Below are 22395 nucleotides of genomic sequence, written 5' to 3' on the forward strand. Positions count from 1 at the left end.
AAGAGAAGCATAAAAAACTTATGTCTTGAGCAACTGGGGGAATGGTGGTGCTATTTACTCATCTAATATGTAGATGACTGGAGTAGCCTATCACCTACCCATTCTTCCTTTATAACTCTCTCAGACATTTTGATATGGGATCCCACAATCTGTCTCATGTAGTGAAAAGAATTGATATTGAGACATCTAAGCTCTGCCTTTTGCCAGCTTTGGGAAGTGAGAAATTTACATAGATTTTGTGAACACAGATTTCTCATTTGTGATCAAAACATTAGATGAGATTTATACTGAACCTCTTAAGCTCAGATCAGTGTGCACAGTAAGCCAGTCACTGAGACACTGGTGCTTGGAGGTAGAGAAAGGTTTATTTGAATTGGCCAAAATGAGAATGCGGGAGAATAGGTTTACTCAGAGCTGCCTTAACAAAGGAAGAAAGCAGGGGGTCTTCATAGGGCTAAGGGGCTTGGGAGGTGGAATTTTGGGGAAACAAAGGGAAAGTCGATGTTTCTTTCACTTCAGATAAGACCTTGGGCAACCAGACTTCTTGGCGTCAGTGGCAGCACAGGGGGCTGGTTATCTGGTAGTTGTAACTTCCTTAAAGGCATTCTTTTTCTCCTGCAAAATAGGCTCATAAATCCTTGTGAACCTTGAGTGACCCCTTTGGTTAGACAAGGAAACAACAAGTTAATAAGCTATAAATTTGCATGTTCTGTGAAGCAAGCATTTGGACTCAACAAATACATCTAATGGGAACTAAGTTTATTTATTCTTTTCATCTGTGTCTGTGTTGGGAGCAAAGTTGGAGGGTAACCATGCTTGTATGGAATATTTACAGTAACACTCAGGTACCCAGCTTCAAGATCATGAATGTGCGTAACAGAGGACCTGTACATAAAAAGGGCACCATTCTTTACATAAACTCAAACTTTCCCCAGTTGTATTCTATTCTCTTACTACAGAACATGATTCTTATGATTTAGATGCCACTAGTCAAGGTTGTCACTCATGGTCATTTTAGTAGATTTTATCTGAAATGCTGGAGGATTCTGAAGATTTTTATTACATCTGTTTGAAGATAAGCATATCTGAAACTGTAGCTACCATTTGAATTTACTTCTTAAGAACAAGTGTTTCTATATTCATTGACTCACAACATGACCATATTGGAAAACTATTTGTTCTTCTGACCTTACAAAGTTGTGTGTCTTGTTTTTTTTTTTCCCCCAGCTTTATTGAGACATAGTTGACATGTAACATTGTGTAAGTTTAAGGTGTATAATGAAATGATTACATACATGTATGTATTGTGAAATATTTACCACAATAAGGTTAGTTAATACATCCTTCCCCTCACATAATTACCATAATTGTTGTCATTATGGTGAGAACATTAAAGTTCTACTCTCAAAGCAACTTTCAAGTATACAATACGGGTATTGTTAATTATAGTCATCATGCTGTACATTAGATCCCTGGAACTTATTCATCTTATAACTGAAAGTTTGTATCCTTTGACCAACTTCTCCCCATTTCCCACACTCCTCAGCCCCTCACAACCACTGTTCTACTGTTTCTATGAGTTCAATGTTTTTAGATTCCACCTACAAGTGAGATTGTACAGTATTTCTCTTTCTTTGTCTGATTTATTTCATTTAGCATAATTCCCTCGAAGTCCATTTATGTTGTCGCAAATGGCAGGATTTACTTCTTTTTTATGGCTGAATAATATTCCATTGTATTTATATATATATCTATCACATTTTAAAATCCATTCATCCATTGAAAGACACTTAGGTTGTTTCCATGTCTTGGCTATTGTGAATAATGCTGCAATGAATGTGGGAGTCCAGATATCTCTTTGAGACAGTGATTTCATCATCTTTGGATATGTGCCTAGAAGTAGGATTGCTGGATCATAGGTAGTTCTATTTTGAAATGTTTAAGGAACTTCCATGCTGTTTTCCATAGTGGCTGTACAAATTTACATTCCCACGAACCAGCCAGTGCCTCTGGCTGTCAGTGTGCACAACCCTGGCTGCTGGTTCATTGCAGGCTCACGGCAGAGGAGGCCGGTGATGACAGCTGTGCTGGGTCTGTTTTCTTCCGTGGCAAAAGCAGCGGGGTTTGTGTGCAGAGTAGGTTATTGGGAACCCCGATTGCTCCACTGTGTGGCTGCTACTGGTAGCCCCTGCTTTTCTTCCTTGTTCTGAGCCATCTCTGTATGTCTCAGCTTTGCAGGTCTCCGGGTGGGGTGGAAACAAGGCGGGACCTTCACGCAGTGCCCTGAAAGGCTGAGGAAGCTGGTCGCTCAACCTGCTCTTCCTTCCTCTGCAAAGGGAACTCTTTCTAGCTGGGAAGTTCCCTCTTGCTGCTGAGCCCTGCAGCTTGGGAGATGGGATGATATAGGCAAAACGAAGCTGTCTTCCTTCCCATTTTGGGCAGTTATTCTCAAGCCATTTGTTCCACTGTGCTGCTGAAATTTCTTAAGTGGACCCCAGAGCTCTCCCAATGCTCTTTTTGTTCTTGGATAGCCGTCTAATTGTTGCTCTTTGTGGGATCTCCTACTTGTCCATCTTGGTGACGTCACGGATAAACTCTGTGTGTCTTCTTAATTGACTAAAAGCAAATCGTCGCTCCTAGAGGCAAGAGTAGTGTTAGATAGACTCAATGAAAATAAAGCAGCTGGTGAGTTGGGTAAACTGATACAAACTCAGCTGTGACTTACTGTCAGGGTTTACATGCATATATTTGAAATTTATTTGAATACAAAGCAATAAACAAGAGTAAGAAATATATAAACAATCTGGATGCTCCAGAAATACAATTCATATTCTGTTTTTCTTTAACAATAAAGAGTAAGCATTTTCCCACTTTTGTGTATACTGTGAGGACCTGATTTTTAATATATGCATGGTATTGCATCATATAGATGAGTTACGTATTATTTAAAAAGTTCTCTAATCACCCGTAGAACTCTGATTTCACTACCAGTATCATAATTTATGCTATTTAACAAAGAAAGATTGAGAATTTCAGAAACTTATGGACTCTGTTTGTGGATTTACATTGCTTTTGGCTGCTAATGTAGAGTTACACTCAGCTATATCCCAGCGGATATACTTTTTTTCGTGGATGGTGAACAAATTGAATTATTTTTAAAAAGACAGACAGTAAATGGTATATTTTAAGAAGTCTGTATAACTTACCTTTAGCTCCTCTTGTGTATTTAAATATGTTTTAAAGGAAAAAAAAATCGCAGTACCTAATACTTCTAAAGCTAGAATTAAAGTGCATTAAGACTTTCTTGAATCTTGTTATCTGTCATTCTAAATCCTCTTGAAGTTAGGTATAAAGAATAATAGATATATATTCAGTCAAGATACTGAAGATTTTTGCAGGCTTTTGGATGAGAAGATTTTCAGCTATCAGTGTTTAAGCTTCAACTTGCTGTCTGTTAGTCTTGACAAGGGCAAAATAAGATTCTAATAGTTGTGATTGTGGAGAGAGTGCTTTTTCATTAGGTGAGGCAAAGTGTCAATTAAAAGGGTATTGAGATAAAGAAATTGAACCTAGATTAAGTTTATACTTTTTCATGGATGATAAGAAAATCCATTTTCAAGTTACATTTCATTGAGGATATATACTATCAGAGGCAAAGCTGAGATACCTTACATACTTAACAGACTGCCTTTAGTCCTCAAAAGACTTATTAACTGTCTAATAATCATTTCAAAAGAAGTTTTGTATATATAAAACAAGCATATTTTAAATAAAATGGTATGCTAAGGTCAAACAATGGCAGTAACTTTTAAAGAAGCTATAAACAGCAATCTTATTTTCCCCTCTATCTTTCCTAGTAGTTCCCTACCATTTAAATACTAAGCATTTGCAATCTTTCAATGGGGTTTCTAATCTTATAAGGAAATTTGAAAACTGTATTTGATATATATCCACAAAAATAAATACCATGTCCATTTCCAGAGCGCCTGTCCATTTTTAGAGGCAAGGCATGGTCAGACTAAACTTAAGCTTTTAGTACAATGTTGAAAATTGAGTGTGCATCTATAAAATGCATGAAGTACCAAGCTAGAGTTTGCTCTCCTGGCTAATCTATGTAAATAAAATTAAGTTTCTCTCTGATGGTTATTGCATATAGCGAAAGTGGTTGGATAGATTTTCTCAAATTTAGAAATCCTGCTAAGGACATAACATGTAGGCTATGCATTAAATAAGAAATTCATGTAGAGAAGACCCAGGAGACCCTCAAAGAGATGCCTCCAGTGGAACTCTAGGCATTGATTTGCACAGAGCTGCTTCTCACACTGCAACTTGATCTAGTCTGCTTCCAGGTAAGTAGCACTAGAGATTTATCTACATATTTGTGATAGTTAATGATTCTTCCTATTTGTTTAGGAAAAAAACATAATATTGAAATTTAGCTACTTCCTTCTGGCCTCTATGGTTTCATAGGAGAAATCTACTGTCATTAGAATGAACGTTCTCCTATAAGTAACTCATCATTTCTCTCTGAGTGCTTTCAAAATTTTCTTTTTGTCTTAGATTTCAGAAGTTTAATTATGATGAATTTTGCCAAGAATGCCTTTGGGTTTATCCTGTTTAAGGTTTATGTAGCTTCTTGAATCTGTAGGTTTGTGTCTTTTGCCAAATTTGGGAAGCTTTCAGCTACTATTTATTTGAATACCCTTTCAGCCCTACTGTCTTTCTCCTTGATTTCCGAGGCTCCAATGATATGAATGTTGAAACTTTTTATTATATTCCCACAAGTCTTCTAGTCTCTGTTCATTTTTTTTTCCTGGTCTTTTTTCTCTCTTTTTCATACTGACTAAATTCTATTGATCTTTCCTCAAGTTCACTGATTCAACCCTCTGTCGTCTCCACTATTATTGAGACCATCCAGCAAGTTTATTATTCCTATTATCATATTTTTAGTTCTATGATTTTCATTTAGTTAATATTTATTATTTACATTTCTTTGCTGGGATTTTCCATTTTTTCCATCTGTTTTAAGAGAATTTGTAATTGATCATTGAAGCATTTTTATGATGGCTGCTTTCAAATCCTTGTCAGATAATTCCAATATCTGCTTCATCTTGCTGTTAGCATCACTTGATTGTCTTTCCTCTTTCAAGTTGTGATTTCTAGATTCTTGACATGATGAGTGCTGTTTGATTGTATCCTGCACATCTCATCTATTTTGATAGGACACTCTGGATCCTATTTAAATCTCATATTTATCAGGCAGTTACCCTGTTGATTAGTACACAGGCCTTAGCTACAGTTTTGGTCTGTGGTTCAGTTTAACTTTCAGAGCATTTGCAGTGTTATTCTGGTCTACTTGGTTAATCGGTTACTGATATGGTTGCTATTGGGCCCTGCTGGTGCTGCCCAAGAGGACTCAAGGGGTTTTCTGGGGCTGGGGAGCTGGCGTCTCTGGGTGGAGGGGAGGAGCCTCAGCCCACAGGGACTATGAGTCTTCCAGGTCCAAGTGAGGTTGTGGCGGGATCCCTCTTTCCAGCTACCCCCTATCTCTTGGTGAAGGAGGGGCATGTCAGGCCCTGTGCAGAGGAGAGCACTTCCTCTGGCAGCTTATTGTTAGTGAGGTTCCCTATCCATTCCCTTATGGGTGTTGCTGAGCTCATCTGGTGTTGTCAGAGAGACTTCCAATCCACCAAGGGAAAGAATGAGCCTGTCTGCTGTTGCTAGGTTGAGAAGAGTGTGCGTGTAAATTGCGCTTGTATTATTTTTTCTAGTCCTGGGATCCGAAACCAGTTCTCCTTCCTTTTATCGCCTTTCAGAGTTTTCTTTTGATTGCCTCTTGTGTTATTTCTGGAATTTATAGTTATAGTTAGTAGGAGAAACAGGGAGAAATGAGTCTACACATCTTGTCCAGATCTCAAGTTCCACCTACCATGGCATATTGGAAATGGAAAGGAATTTGAGATCCAACAGTTTCAGCGTGGAATCCTTGTTTAGCCACAAATCTATATGACCTGTATGATCTTAGGAAATTTATTTAACCTCTCTGAGTCACATTTTCTTCACCTGCAAAATGGGTTCATTTATTTATTCACTTGTTATTCATTCAACAAAGTGGCTATCATTGTGATATTCCTTTAACTGGGCACTGTTCCAGGCACTGGAGATACAGTTGAGCATAAGGGCAGGGACAATCCCTGCACTCATGACATTTCATTTTTGTGGCATATGCAGCTAATCAACAGGTAATCTGAAAATAAATAATTCCAGAGAGTGATAAGTTCTGTGAGAAAAATAAAACATAGTAATGTTAAAGAATGACTGAGACAGATACCTAGATGGGTGTACTTCAGATACTCAGGCGGAGTCTCTCTGAGGGGGTGCCATTTCATTCATTCATGCCACTGATGCAGCCCACATTGGTTGAGCTCTTACTAGGTCCTGGGTATATATTTGAACAAAGACCTGAATGACGAGAGGCCGCCAACCATTTGAAAATATAGGGGGAAAGCATTTCAGGCAGAGGAATTTTTGTAAAAAAGCCCTGAGGTGGGAAGAATTTTGACAAGATCAAGGAACGGAGAAAGGTGTCTCGTATGGTTGGAATGTGATAAATGAGGAGTGTTGTACCAGAAGTGATCAGAAAGGTAGGCAAGGAACTGATGATGTAGGAGCTTTGGAGCCATGATCATGAGCTCAGCTTTATTCTGCCAATAATGGGAAGCCTTCAGAGGGTTTAAACAGATAAGTGATACAATCTATGTATGTTTTATAAAGATTACTGGAGCTCTTTCATAGGGAATGGAACGTAGGAGAGCAAAAATGAAAGCTGAGACCTTAGTGAAAAGGTATTTCAGTAGTCCAAGTAAGAAATAATTAAACTTGAGCCTGAGACAGAGCTGTGGAAAGGAGAAGTTGTAGACGGGGGATATGCTGTGCAGGTTGAGCAGGCAAGATTTCCTGAAGGATTGGCTCTGTGAAGTTAGGAAAAATGAGCACTCTGTTTCGGACTTTGGGTGGATGATAGGAACCATTTTAGACATGAGAAGATTGGGAGAGGAGATGGTATTAGAGTTGGGGTCAGAAATAAATATACTTGTTTTGGATAAGTTAGGTTTTGAGGTGTCTGTAAGACCTCCATGGAGAGGTACTGTAAGTAGTAAATATTCAGGTCTGCAGTTCATGGGGTTCGGGTCTGGGGCTACAGCGTGAGTCCGGGTGTCACCAACATTTAGATGATATTTAAGGCAGTAGGACTGCAGGAGGTCATCTAAATGGAAATTATAGAAAAAGAAGAGAAAAATCAGAGCTACTCCATAATTTAAAGTCAGGACTAAGGGATGCATCCAGCAAAAAGAGACCAAGAAGGAGGAAGAGAAAGTGGGAACAGAAATAGGGTAATTCAGTGTCAAATAAGCTAAGTGAAGAAAATATTTCAAGAAAAGAGAAGGGGTCAACTTTGTCAAATGCTTTAATAAAATAAAGACATAGAAGTAAGTGATGGATTGGTTAATTTGGAGGTATTAAGTGGCCTTGACAAGAGCCATTTTAGTGGAGTAGTCACGGTTATTATGAAAATCATTTATATATAAAGTTAGACATTCTACTAATTTTAATTACTTTTCCCTCCTTCAGTTTCTTCATGTGTGAAATGGTGATAACGATGCTTTTATGCTCATGACACTCTTTTTATGCTCATATCACTAGATTTTTGTAAGGATCCAATGACAACGCATGAGAAAAGTTAACCTATGCAGAGTTACACAAATGTACACTTAATCTTTATTTTTCTGTTGTATATTTGGAGGTAGACATGTTTTAAGCAAATGAACACTGAACACATACAGCCAACGAATGGATGCTCTTCCTTTAAAAAATAAGTTTGATCCAAAAAGAATTGCCTCTACACGATAGATATTTAAATGGTTGGACTTGTTTTTAAATTTACATGGAGATATGCAAAAAAGCCCATTATTTTAAAACCAAATATTGAGCCATACTTTTCCAAGGTGACAGATATAAACATTTTAAAGGCGCTTACAAAGTTTATTTTCAGTGATGACCTTGTTTTTATAATAATCACTACTACTGACATTACCATCGTACCCACCACAATTAAAATCCCAGCAATACGAGCTACCATTTTTAGAGCATACTGTATATCAGATACTTTACATACGTTAATCTCATTTAATATTTATAACCACTCTATGATATAGGTGGTATGATTGTCTGCACTTTACAAGTGAAAAATTGAGTCTCGGAGAGGCTAGGCAATTTGTCCAAGAACTGCAGAGAGTGGATTCAGTTTTTAAAATCAAATCTTTCTTAATCCATTGTTCTCGCTCTTAACACAATCCTGCCTTTTCATTTTTGAGTGTGTTGAGAGGTAAGATGAGGGTTCTGGAGTACCTACACAGACAAAGTTTGTAGACTTGAGACTAAAACCAAGTTTTGTTTATTCTAAGAAAAGAAAAACTACATAGGAAAAAATCTAGAATGTAGGTTAGAACATCAGATCTAGGAGGAAAACGACCTGAGACATGGGAAAACCATTTGAAAAATGTAGAACTCTACCCAAGACTGGATGTATCTATTGAAAGAGGGACAGGGGAGACAGCCAGGCCATAGGTAAATAAAACATAATATGTCTTGGTTATGAGTTTACTAGGCAGGAGAGAATTCTAGGAGTCACAGTTGGGGATGCTGAAGTTTAAGGATGGGATATCCATCATTTGGGGAGGGTCAGAAAAGGAAAAACTAATATGTATTTGTTTTATGGGCAGCTGAGACATGGGAGTGATTGTCATAAAGGAAGAAGTTTATTATATTCACAGACCCCTAGAATCAGGAGGCATGGCACGCAACACAGGGCCTCACAGGGAAGCACCAGTGTCAGTCAGAAGGGTCAGTTGCTCACGCTGAGGGGAAAATATGGGCAAGATCCTTTGTTGTGGTTTCCATGAGAAGGAATAGGCAAGGCAGGGTAAGCAGACTAGCTTTGGCTAGTTTGAATGATTTCAGTGGGCTATGGGGTATAGGAGCTTCACCAATAGTTTGGTATCTGGCCCTAGGGTGATTAGGGCAGATGGATAGTGGCCTGCAATGTGAGAGGCTGATGAAGAGAGGGTTGGGTGTGTGGGCTCTGCATTGACTGATTTGCATGTGAAAGTTGCGCTCATGGGCAAGTTGTTCGATATCACTAGGAATTAGCTAACCCTGAGAAGGGCAGTCCCTCCCAGGTCATTAGGGCCCCAGATGTCAAAGCATCAGCATATAGAGAATAAAAATTCATGGTTAATACAGCATGAAGCACTTACTGTATACTAGGCACAGACTGTCTCATTTATTTCTCATGGTAACTCTTAAGGTAGGAATTATGTTTTGATTTTCATAAATGAGAAAATTTATGTTGGTTGATTGTGGGAAAAGTCCCAATTTGGGATGAAATCCTGACAGTGTCAGTGCACTAAGTAATCACTTAATAGCACTGGACGCTGCCATTCTGTAGTTGCTACAGGATGTGCCTGTGGGTGGCGGAGAGAAACAGGACTAGATGATTTATAAGGTTTCTCACTGCCTGAGTTGCCTGGTATAGTCTGATGGGATTTGCAGAAAAGGAGTGATTTGAGGATGCTTGTTGTGGCAGTGTGCAGGAAGCGCTGTTAAGAGGGAGCTCGCCCAGGAGAGTGTGGTAATAGAGGCACTGGGCATAGGGGAGAATTAAATAGTAGAAAACCTGAATCCTAACTCTGTCTACACTACTTTGTTGCTGGGTAACACTGAGTGACTTCCTAGATTAAGGGAGAAAGGACTAAAAACAATTCCAAAGAGCTTTTGAGGATTCAAAGTTTAGTAGAAGAACTAACAGTGATGAAACAAAATAGGAAAGGAAAATTTTGTGTTGAAATAAGTTAACTAGTTATGTAGAAAGTATTCAATAAATACAAGTTGAATTGGATATAATTTCATCTGGTGTAGATTTTCTAAGAAAAGCAGGCTATAGTTCACCTGAAGAGAATCTGGATGCTCTTATTAAACTTAAATGTAGAGATTTCTGTTACTTATCTCTCCCTTTTCTTAGTTTCTATGACACGGGTTAGCTACCACACAATCTCTAGTAAATACTCTGGTAATTGTTTATTAATTGTCCTTTATTGTGCTTTAATGTTTTCCCTATTTCTTACAAAAATAGACTATTAGCAACTCAAGATAAGAGCTATGTCTAGATCTCTTATAGCATCTAGTAAGTTCTGGACATATAGATACCCAGTAAATATTAAGAGGTTATGAATTTATTGCCTGAAAGAATCTTAGAAAGCTTGTAATTTAGTTCTCTAGTCTTGCAAATGAAGAAACAATCTTGGGAAGGAGGAGGTGCTTGTCTAAGGTCAAAGGTGAGGTAGTGATGCTGCCAGGATTCCGTCTGGCACCTGGTTCAAAATCTTGCCTTTTGATTGAGAGATTGAGTGTTCAGTGCTTGCTTTGGCTTTCTTATGAGCTTCATGGGCTTTAAAAGAAAAGCGAAATTCATTTAAATGTTTTATAAATTCTAATTGCCCATAATTGTATAAAATGCCTTGGATGATATAATTTTTTAACGAGGCCTTTATTCTGTCATTTGTCATTGATAGAGATGACAGGAATAGAATATGTGTTAAAAATGTCAAGTGTACTAGGATGATGACATTTTATGAAAGTGCATAATTAAATTGTATTTTGGAAGAACCGATAATACATATTTCCAAAGGAAGTGAATTATATTTGAGAACGCTTTGAGGAGTCTCCAAATGGCATTCCCTAACTCCACACCAGCTCTGTATATTATCTCAGAGCTGCCAAAGAAGAAGACAAGATGATACTCTCTATGGCAACGTAGGAAAGACAATGTAAAGTGTACAGATGTCTAAATGCTTCCCAAAGGTACAGTGGAAGTTGCACATTTTATTTCTAACAGCATGTCCTGGGGCCAAAAAACAAACTGCTCACCTTCATTACAAACATTGACAGAGGTACAATCTAATATGGGATTAAGTGAAGAAATGTTTGCTTACTAGAAAATAATATTACTGATAGGGCTGCAAAAATGGTATTTTGCAGCACTGATGTTTGGCAATACCTGTGTTTCTACTCTAATTGGATATAAGTCTTAAATTGCCAAACTCTCTGCTCAGTCCCTTGTCAAAAGAGGAGAAGAGTGGTGATAATTTTTGAAAACTTGAATATATCATAATTCTACTTTATAGTTATCTGAGCCTAATCCTATGGGGCAGATAATGTTAATAATGAAAAGAAATGTGTTCTTTGTTGGTAACACATTTATGTCAATGCTAGCTCATATGCTGTAAACAAATGTGGACCAAGTGAGGAAGGAAAGTTAAGGGAAAGCAATAAAAAGTGTACAGGAGAGATGAGGTGAAGTGAATTTGGCTCTCTCAGTGGGCCAAAATTTTCATAGACCAACTTCAGTCAGGGGTTTTACAAATCCAATCTTTTTCTAGTGGATGTTGAGACTCCAGGCGAAAGCAGTAGGTGGGACAGGGGAATGGTACAGCTTTGTGAGATGAAGGAGCTTTAAATTTAGGAAAATTCACCTAAGATGATGTGGGGGGAGAAATGGAATGTGCTAGTAAATTGGCTTCAGAAGCTGCACAGGGCCATTGGACTATTAGAACTTCAGGACTCTGAGGGTCAAAGAAAATAGAGAAGGCCTGGGTGTCTAAGAAGCACAGAAAGTAGGGATCAAGTAAGTGACCTGTCTTCCCCATGGGAGACATACAAATGGTTTTAGAAATTTAGAGAAACAGTACCAAGGAGGTACAAAAATTTTTTAAAATTTGCCATTTGATGGGGCAAGGGCTTTGATAAGTTGTCTTACTTGGTTTGGGCTGAGATGCAAATGCACTGAATTAAAGCACAGGTTGGAAGGAGTCTAGCAGTCCATGCTTCAGGCTCTTGTGAATTCCACTCACCCTTTGGAGGTTTTCAAATCCTTAATTATCACTCACTGCTACTACCATTCTGTGTGGAGGACTCAAGAACACTTTTGGTTTACATGATCACGCTGTAATGCATTGTTCTAAGTGTGGTTCACTTTGGTACAGTGGATATCTACAGGATAGACAGGGAGATAAAAGCTATGCAAACATATAGAGAAACGTGTTTTTACTTATGAGCAATAGCAACCTAAATTTAACATTGGTAATTTATTGCAAAGGCCACAGCTCTGTTCTATCTACATGATAGAACATCATGTTTTGGTGCTCAAACCGAAATATTATCTATTGTTTTAATATTTATTGCATGCAGGCACCATGGAGCATTTAGTAAATATATGGCAGGATATAGATGTTCATTTTCCCCCTTTTTTTGGTTGCATTAGAAGTTGCATTTGGGTGCAACTACTTCTTCACCTCAGTACCTGGTTGGATTTGAAGATTAAGCCAAAAGGGAATTTATTTTCCTTCATTCAAACTGAATTTTAAGGGTCACTAAGTGCTATTGTTAAAGGATATAAGAAAAGAGAAAAGAGTTTACTCAGAAATTAGAAAGGAGACAAGGGTTTGCAGAACAGACAAAAGACAGGACATTTCTTTGGCCAAAGAAAATATTTATACATCTATATTTATATATATATGGCTTGAAGACAAAAAATATATAAAGGAGAGGGTTTTCAGAAAAAGTATTCTCTGACGGCCAATCCCCAGAAAGTTTCCCAAAAAGGAAGCCTGATATTTGGGAAGAGCCAGGTGCAAGGCACTGCAGATGGTCAATGCAGAGTCATTGCCGGGTTTCCTGGCTCCATGTAGGAACGGAGCCATAGCAAACTCTTTCACTTTCTCTCGAGCTACACCTTCCATGGGCTGCTCCCACTAGAATCTGTCCTAGCAGTTTCTCCTTTCAGTGTCTTCTGAGGACCTCACCTCTTCATAATTCAGGGCCCCATGTTGTTTTTGCCCAGCAGGAGAGACACTTGACCTTGCCCTACGACTTGCTTTATTCCTGTTTGATTATTTTACTGTTGCCCTCCCTCACCCCCTGCATCTGCCTACTACAAATCCCAGGACATTTGTAAGTAAAAAATTAGGGGGTCGAAAAGTGTGATCCCTAACCACATCCCTCTACTTGGGGGACCTGAACTAGATCACCTTGAGACTTTCTCAGGTGTGGTAAATACAGCCAGGTTACACTTGTATCTCTTCGTTTAATACTAACATCCAGGGTAAGTTCAGTTGTTTTTTTAGGCAAATTTTATAGGAAAATGAAGCTTTGAGAGGTTATACAGCTTGCAAGAAATACAGGCACATGAGGAATTCTGGTTGGTCAATTCTGAAGCCAAGTTCTTGATTTTTCTTTTCTTTATTTTTGCCACTCCCTTCCGGTCCCTCAAGGAAAATATCAAGTTAGTATGCATCATTTTTACTTTTAAACAAAGGCCTCTCCATTGCATTCTGTCTTGCCTCGGTTGGCTAATAACAGGAGTGGCTCCCCTTCATCCAGTGACCCTGAATCTTGCATCCAGGAATCAGCCTTCTTGCCAGAACAGAATATAAATATCTTAAATATTTAATGAATATGCTTCCATATGAGGGTTGTATAATACATTGCTAGATGGATGGTTTATTCATGACCAGCCAGCCTATTTGAGGCTAGATGCCTTGCTATAAATGGCTGAAGCAGGAGATGGCAGAGGTAAGACAGAGGAAACACAAATTTAGAGATTCGAAAGTCTGAGAATGGTCTTAAATGACCTACTTTCCACCCTCTTGAATTGACTATTTATAACTTGCCATCCTGTCAATTAAAGACCTCATTTCACCTAAACAAATTTATATGTTCCCTATGAAAACTACTTCATGTCATTTATTTATAGTCTACTTCAGACCTTTTGAAGTCTGAGTTTCGGTGTGTATTTCATAAAACTCATAAAATTCTTAATATATTTTGGTATTCTACTATTACAGTTATCTATGACCATCATAATGTGTAGCTAAGAATAACATCATCATTTTTTCAACTCCATGTCCTGTCGCTCTTTCAATTATATATGAGTTGGGCAATATTGAAAACAAGAGAGCTGTGGTATCACCTATCACTGATACTGAAATACTCATTTAAAAAATACCCATCTTAGCTCAGGAGCAATACACCAGAAAGAGATAAGTTGAAAATGGTTGTTTCTTCAAAAGTTTGTTAGCATTGCACGTTAAAGATAGTACACTGGTTTTGTTTGCTGTTGTCTGTATGGTTTGCATTTGAATGTTAAATGTGGTATAAGACTAGACAGACATGGAGTTTAATGGAACAGCACACGTGTGAATTTGAGGGAACTTGCCTTACAAATGACACCTTCTTGGTAACCATGTTATGTCTAAAGCAGTGAAGGGTATCTCTAGATCTTGGTTCACAGATGAATTATTTACCTGTAAGTGACCATACTCGTGGTCAAATGAACAGTTTCACAATTTGTGAATTAACAACTTAGTCTTGCTTTTAATATGTCATATACAATTCATATTATAGGATGCATCTAGGATAGTCAATGTTTTATTCAATATTTTCCTTTTAATTATTGTTAACTTCCTGTTTTCAGTAGAGAAGGACAAAACATCTAATTTTTGGTTGCCAGTGAAAAATCTAGGGTTTTTATTCTCAATATATAACTGTCAACGTGTCTGAAGTAGGAGAGTTTTGCTGAAGAAATCATTCTTTAATCAAGAAGGTGCAAACTGGCCCCTCCTTGAAACAATAGAAAAGTAAAAGGAAAAAATGATTGAGTAGAATTGCGTGAGCAACACAGTTACATAGGGTTTCATCTACAAGTCAGACTACATCATGATCAACCCTACTATTTAAATGGGACAACGGTTTCTTGCAAACTGGGCAATTACTCAGGGCAAGAGAAACAGAATGTAAGTTCCACCCATCTGACCTTCTGCCAGGTTTCATGTTTATTCTTTATACTTGCACAGTCTAACACATTTATTCTTCCCACAGGAGTTGCTCTGATATGCATTAGACATTAATATGCACATTTGAATGAGGAGTCAGGTTCCAAGTTACAATAAAAACCACCTGTAAAGAATTTCCTCCCTATTTCAAATATTTAAAACAGCCACAACAGATTAAATTATTTCTTTAAGGAAAGTAAGTTGTGCTTTATTCTTTTTAAATGTTCCAAATTTACTTTATTAGTTATTTTATGGTATGTCCTTAATGAATACATTCACATCAGACCGAGGGGAGTGAAGCCCGTTACTGATAGGGCTCTCTAATGAGCCATACAGAACTGAAATAACTACATATGCATTCCGCAAATGGACCATTAATTGGAAAAAGAACCAAAGTGTGAAGATATAATCCTATAGGATGGAACTTAAAATGGTGATATATTTTAAGGCTTTAGAATTTTCGATTCACTTGTGTGGAGGAAAAGGTGAATGTGAAACCTATTTGTGTTTCCTTCTATCTAAGGTATAGCATTTCCATTAAGCCATTGTTGTAAACTTTGAGAAAAAAAATTTTTTTGAGAATTTTGTTCACGAGAACTCTTATCTTTTTCTTTTTTGGTTATTTAAGTAGCGTGTCCCGTCTCACTGGTGTCTCTCCTTTTGGGTTGCTGGTGCTGCAGGGTTTACTTAAGATGTAACATACTGCCCTGAGGAGGAGCAAGGACATCTCGATACCAGTGCGTCCACTAGAACAACTGGTAAGAACCAGGGTCTTCTGTAGATGCCCGAGGGGCAGGGCAGGGCTGGGAGGGAACATTAAATCAGGCCACGCTGCCACTAGCCTCCACTGGCCCTGGAAAAAACAGCCTGGGTAGGGCCAACAGCCACCTCTTCCCAGGCAGCCAACCCTGTCACCTGCTCACACTGCCACCCGTGGGGGCTTTCATCCCCAGGGCCCCAGAGGGTCCGCTGGTTGCCTTACTCGGTGCAACTCCCGCCCTCTAAACTGAGCTGGGGCCACCACCAGTCTTGCCTGTGATGCGTTTCAGGCAAACACAACCTCTCTCTGCTTTGCAAAAACAAAAACAAAACACTGGATGCATATGTGAGTGAAAAGGGGAGCTATTCATGTTCACAGTTGGACCACAGGCATAAACCTGGTCTGTCCTGGACACACTGGGACATGTGGTCGTATTAGTCAGGGTTCTCCAGGGTTCTTTATATGTATTATATATATAAAGAGATTTATTATAAGGAATTGTCTCATGAGCTTATGAAAGCTGGAAAATCCAAAATCTGTAGAGCTCATATCCCAGTTCTAGTCTGAAGGCTGGAAGCTGCTGTAGAACCAAGAAGAGCTGATGTCCTGGTTTGAAGGTTGTTCAGCAAGAGAATTCTCTTACTCCTGGTGGGCCAGCCTTTTGTTCTATTTAGAACTTCAACTGATTGGATGAGGCCCACTCACATTATGGAGGGCAATCTGCTTTACTTAGTCCACCAATTTAAATTTTTTTGTTTGTTTGTTTCTGAGGGAGATCAGCCCTGAGCTAACATCCTTGCTAATCCTCCTCTCCTCGCTGAGAAAGACCAGTTCTGAGTTAACATCTATTGCCAATCCTCCTCATTTTTTTTTTTCTTCCCCAAAGCCCCAGTAGACAGTTGTATGTCATAGTTGCACATCCTTCCAGTTGCTGTATGTGGGACGTGGCCTCAGCATGGCTGGAGAAGCGGTGCATCGGTGCGCACCCGGGATCAGAACCCGGGCCGCCAGCAGTGGATCGCGCGCACTTAACCACTAAGCCACTGGGCCTGCTCCTAAATTTTAATCTCATTCAAAATCACCCTCACGGAAACACCCGGAATAATGTATGACCAAATATGTGGGCACCCCATGGCCCGGTCAAGTTGACACATAAAATTTGTAAGTGCAATGGTCATCCAACTTATTTCAAAGCAGCAGATGATTTAATTCCATGTTGAACCTCTGTCCACAGTGATTCACACAGTATTTTCTTTTACATTTACTTGAATGAATTCTATCTCTTCTTGTTCTATACTTGCCCTTAGCTTGGGTCAGAACTTCCCTGGCTCTCATCCCATCACGTGTTTACCTCTTTCTTGCATGTATTAAATTCTATCGTGTCATTTTAAAACAGTGGTCCCACTGTGAGGGACGTGTGGTGGTGGTTAGTAGATGGAGGGATGGAGGCAACAGGAGGGTTGTCAGACACCACCTTGGTTTCAACTATGATAGCTCTGTTTTTTTTCTGTTTTATTTGTTTTTCTTCCCAGTAAGGTTTTATGTGAGGGCAGATTAGTTGGCTAAAATATATTTGAAAATCACCGCATGTTTTCTTTAATGAGTCCATGATTTTGCATCAGGTGACCCATGAACCTGCTGAAACTGTTTGTAATAATTCCTTTCTTCATATACAGACATATTTTTCTGAGGAGAGGGCACACAAATTTCTCATTTATTTAAAGAAATCTATAACTCACAGCAAATCATCATTGGTCAAATGTTATGCATGACATCTTACATTTTCAAAAGGAGACATGATTTAGAATTACATTCAAGGATTTTGAGAGTATCGATATTTAGGAAGTCATCCCCTGTGTTTCTGTTGGATCACTAACAAAATGATACAGAAATGATGCAAGGATTCATCAGCACCAGAAAACAAAAGAGAAAAAAATGGTTCTTCAATCCACATTTGGTTGTGGACATTCCTGCCTTCTTGGTGTGGTGGCGTACTTGATATGTGGAGACTTAGACATCTTCCTGCTCGGCAGCTTTCTCTGAAACTTGGCTAAATAGAAAAATCAGCGAGTCAGATCAAGTTTAAACAGAAAAATTGTCATTTTTCTATTGTTGCATAGCAAACATTCTCAACACTTAGTGGCTTAAAATAACAGCATTTATTTTTTTCTCACGATCCTTTTGGTTGACAGGGTGGTTTATTATTCCACGTAGTGTCAGCTGCTGGAAGCTGGGAGCTTGGCCAGATCACCTCGGTTCTCCACGTGGTGTCTTATTTCGTGTGTCTTCTCTCCTAGGAGAATAGCCTGGAATTCCTTATAGCATGGAGACTGGGTTCCGGGAGGACAATCCCAGTGTACAAATGCTCATCAACCCTCTGCTTGCATCGTGCCTGCTGACACGTGGCCAAAGCCAGTCTCATGTCCGAGCTCAAAATTAATATGGGAGAGAACTCCACAGGTCCCAGTACCGGGAGTGGACTCCTTGTGAACCACCGGTGTAAAGTCTAACACAGAAAGGACTTGAGAAAGTTCTTTGCACCAAACAGGCTGGTAGCTCATGGTCAGAAATTAAATCTACTTTAAATTAAAAAAATTAATTTTTAATTAATTAAATTAAATAATTAAATAATTAAAATTAAATTAAATTTTAATTTAAAAATGTGTGTCATTTTGAACACCCAAGTTTAGAAAATGCATCCATACATATAATAATAGAAAAACTTATACCTTGAAACCTTCCTTATTAAAGTAGGAAGAAAGAAAATGAAATAATTGTGTTCTATTAAAAATATGTTTTTTAATCCCGAAAATAAAAATTAAGGAGAACATAGGCATGAATAATAGGGCAAAAGGGAGACTTTAATAATTTGAAAAATCTTCACATGTTATAGATTAATATCAAAAATTGCTTCCTTGAAAAGTCTAACAAAATTGACAAAGCTCTCATAATTAAAAATCAAGTAAAACAGAGAAAACATACACAAAATGAAGAATGAAAATTGATCACAGGGACAAAGATTATTATGATTAATTCTAGGCTTACTAATATGTCCTTCTTTATACTATTCTGGAATCAATTACCAAATACTATAAAGAAACACAAATTTGAAGTAAAAATGTTCAAAAGGATGGTGCAAAATTATCATTATTTGTAGATAATGTGATTTGCTATCCAGATAATTCAAAATTATTGAGGTTAACAAGAAATTAGATATTTATAAAATACATGTAGAAAAATAAAGAGCTATATTATTTATCATCAATGATCACGAAACGTTGTGGAGAACAGTTTTCATTCACATTAGTAGCAGAATTTCAGGAATAAGTTAACACATTGCCTGGTTCATGAAAGGCTCCCCCTAAAATATATTCTGGATGATCAAGGACTAATATAATGAACAAGAAGAGTGTAGAACCTGTATAAATAGAGCTAATACACTTTACTTGAGACACAATCAAAGCCTTCATTAGATAAATGTATATCATGTTCCAGGATGGGAAGTATGAATATTGTAAAGATGTTAATTTTATCCTATTAATTTAAAGGCTTAATTCAATTCCATTATGTACTTCCAAAGAATTTTTTGGAACTTAAAGTCATACAAAAGTTTAATGGAAGAACAAAAAAGGGGAGAAGGGTATACATTTCTTTTTTTAAAATGAAGGGTAACGTAAGATAGCACTACCAAGTAGTTGATATCAAAACTGGGCCATGGTAATCAAAACAGAATGTGATTAGCACCAAATCCCAACAATCAGATTAATGGGACTGAATAAAAATGTCAGCCACAGACTTTAATTGTAATCAGAATTTGATATATGGCAAAGTAAAATTTCAAATCAGTAGGAAAATAACAGTTTATTTAAATAGTGAAGCTGAAAGCATTATCAAATATAAGAAGATAAGATCTCTACCTCAAATCATGATCCATTAAAAGTAAAAACAATGGTAATCGGTACATTTGCCTACAAAAAACTCAAAATTTTTGAATGTCAACATATTATGAATAAAAATTTAAAAATGTAAGTTTCAGTTATGCAAAATAAGTTCTAGAGATCTACTACACAACATTATGCCTATCGTTAACAATACTGTATTGTACACTTAAAATTTTGTTAAAAGGGTAGAGCTCATGTGAAATGTTCTTACCACAATAAAGAACAACTTGATAAAGTATTAAAAAAAAAAACAAAAAGTGAATATTCTCATTAAATAAAGGGCCTTTACAAAAAATAATGAAAGAATGAGTAATGAAAACACAAGTAACAAAAAAGTGATTAGGACATGAGCTAACAAAGCAATACAAAATGAAAAAAGAACAGGATTTGTTTAACCTCACAATTAATTGAAGAAAATAAAAATCTATAACTTTTTCATTTTAAAATATGAAAAATTGAGGAAAAATGATAGCCAGTGTTGGCAATAGTTCAGGTAAATGTGACTTACATGTTATAGAAGGGAATAAGTGACACATTTGTGTGGAACAATTTGGTAATATGTATCAAATATTTTAAGTGATAATATCTTTTGATCTAGTAATTTTTTCTCCTAAAATTTACCCTAAGGAAATAATCATGGGTGTGAATTAGAGCACTAATATTTAACAGCAAACATAAAATAAAATTTAAACTACTCACATTTACAACCATAGAGTATTATTGAAGGATCTCGAATCTATATGATGGGAATACTTACAGGCATTAATAATGCATGGCAGAAGAATATATACTTCATGGCAGGCAATAATATTCAGGATGATTAATATTATGTGAATATTTTATAAAATATTATGCATAGTATAATCCTAGTGGAAAATATCCTGGGAGATATATACCAAAATATTAATAGTGCTTATTTGAGACATTATAAATAATTTTTATTTCTTTTTTGGTGTGATTTTCCAAAATTTCTTGGTTTTGTAACCAGAAGAAAGCTATCCAAAGTTACTGAATATTATACACAAAAGGTAATGAAACAAGACTGATCCTTCTGCTTGCATACACTTATGTGAGCACATATTTACACACACACCCCTCCCAGAGTACAGATCTCTTTGTTTTACAGCATCAGCTCTGAGAGCAGCTGTGAATTAATAAAGCTTCCAGAGCTGTAGTGTCTGTGGCACAGGCGGACTATTTGGACATTCTCAGCGTGTGTTCCCCAGTTACACGAGGCGTTGAAGACCCCTGTGACTGCGTGGTATAGAGATTTGATCTGCCGTGGCCAAATCTGCTATCCGAGGACTTTTCTTCAGGCCCAGACCTGACCATTCTCAAATATTCAGAATACTACTGGCCTAAAAGATATTTATTTTTTTTTAGTTTTCCTTCAGTTACTCCCTGAGGTATTCTCTGTCAGCAACTGATACAAGATTTACTATTTTGTATGTCAAGAAGCATTGCTATGTCTGTCTAATATTTACTTATTCATCTTCCCTCTGTGTTCCTTTGTTCTTATTTCCTTTCTCCTTACTTCCTTCTCTCCGTTCTTTTGTTCTTTCTTTTCTTTTTCTCTCTCTCCCTCTCCCTTCTTCTCTCCAGTGCCTGCCATATGCCAGGTGTAACATAGTGTTGACCAGTGATGATCAAACCTCTTTACTTGGCTTCAATGAGCTCAGTTACTTGGGGAGATATGTGGTAATTAAAGTAGAATTTTTCCATTAAAAGTGTTTTGTGTTTTCAAAAATTTTATGAAATCAATACTTTGCAAGGGCTAAATTGCATAATTCTCACAAGGATTTAGTGAGAAAGATGGTGAGAAGCTTAAATGTTTTGACAGAATACTTCAACAGAAGCCGGGCAACTTGCCTCACAATGTGACAGCCCTGTTAATACAGAGCAAAACCTCTTGGAATGATGATGAATTTGAAAACTCTAACCTAACAAATTTGAATTCTTTTTTCCAATTTCCTGCTATGGACTGAATGTTTGTGTTTCCCCAAAATTCATATGTTGAAAACAAATCCCCAGTGTAATGGTATTGGGAGGTGGGGCCTTTGGGAGGGGATTAGGTCATGAGAGCAGAGACCTCGTGAATGGGATTAGTTCCTTTATAAAAGAGACCCCCGAGAGCTCCCTTGCTCCTTTCCCCATGTGAGGTTACAGCAAACAAGACAGCCCTCTGGGGGGAAGCAGATTCTCACCTGACAGCAAATCTTCCAGTGGACTTGATCTTGGATTCCCAGCCTCCAGGGCTGTGAGAAATAACTTTCCATTGTTTATAAGCCACCCAGTCTATGGCATTTTGTTATAGCAGCTCAAATGGACTAAGGCATATCCCTTGGAAGTGTTTTCCAGCTTACCCTGACAAGGAACAAACTTTTCCTCTCTCCATTAACTATTAACTCTGTATGGGACCATCTCCCAGCCCCAATCCCCAACATCTGCAAATTGTTATGTCCTTCTCACCATGTTCTCAAATGTGGTTTTTCACAGAACATCTGGTTTTTCTAGGGTGGTTAGAAAAGTAGACTTGAACTTTGCCCTCTTTTCCTCTGCTTCTCACCATGAATCGCTTTTACCTTCTTTTATTTCTAAAGATTCTGGATGTGAATATAGCAACTTGGAAGTAGGGATGAAACATGTGAAATAAGATTTTAATTTGTACCTGGGAATTTTCCCCCAGAGATTAAAAAGAGACTCAAGGCCATACTACTGTTCAAAGTTCGTGTAGTCCGTACACTCA

The 22395-nt window shown here is 37.7% G+C and overlaps 1 long non-coding RNA gene across 2 annotated transcripts in view; it reads left to right on the top strand.

The window, feature by feature from the left end:
• LOC131396592 (uncharacterized) overlaps positions 1 to 22395 on the top strand; it is a 90564-nt gene that overhangs the window by 56635 nt on the left and 11534 nt on the right. The window contains exon 4 of one of the 2 annotated variants that reach the window (XR_009216591.1): positions 15577 to 15606. The exons of the other annotated variant lie outside the window; for it this stretch is intronic. This is a non-coding gene — a long non-coding RNA (uncharacterized LOC131396592). Of the gene's footprint in view, positions 1 to 15576; positions 15607 to 22395 lie in introns of those variants that run through there. 2 annotated transcript variants of the gene reach the window in all.

This window comes from Diceros bicornis, chromosome 33 (assembly GCF_020826845.1).
Source record: "Diceros bicornis minor isolate mBicDic1 chromosome 33, mDicBic1.mat.cur, whole genome shotgun sequence".
Lineage (NCBI taxonomy): Eukaryota > Metazoa > Chordata > Mammalia > Perissodactyla > Rhinocerotidae > Diceros > Diceros bicornis.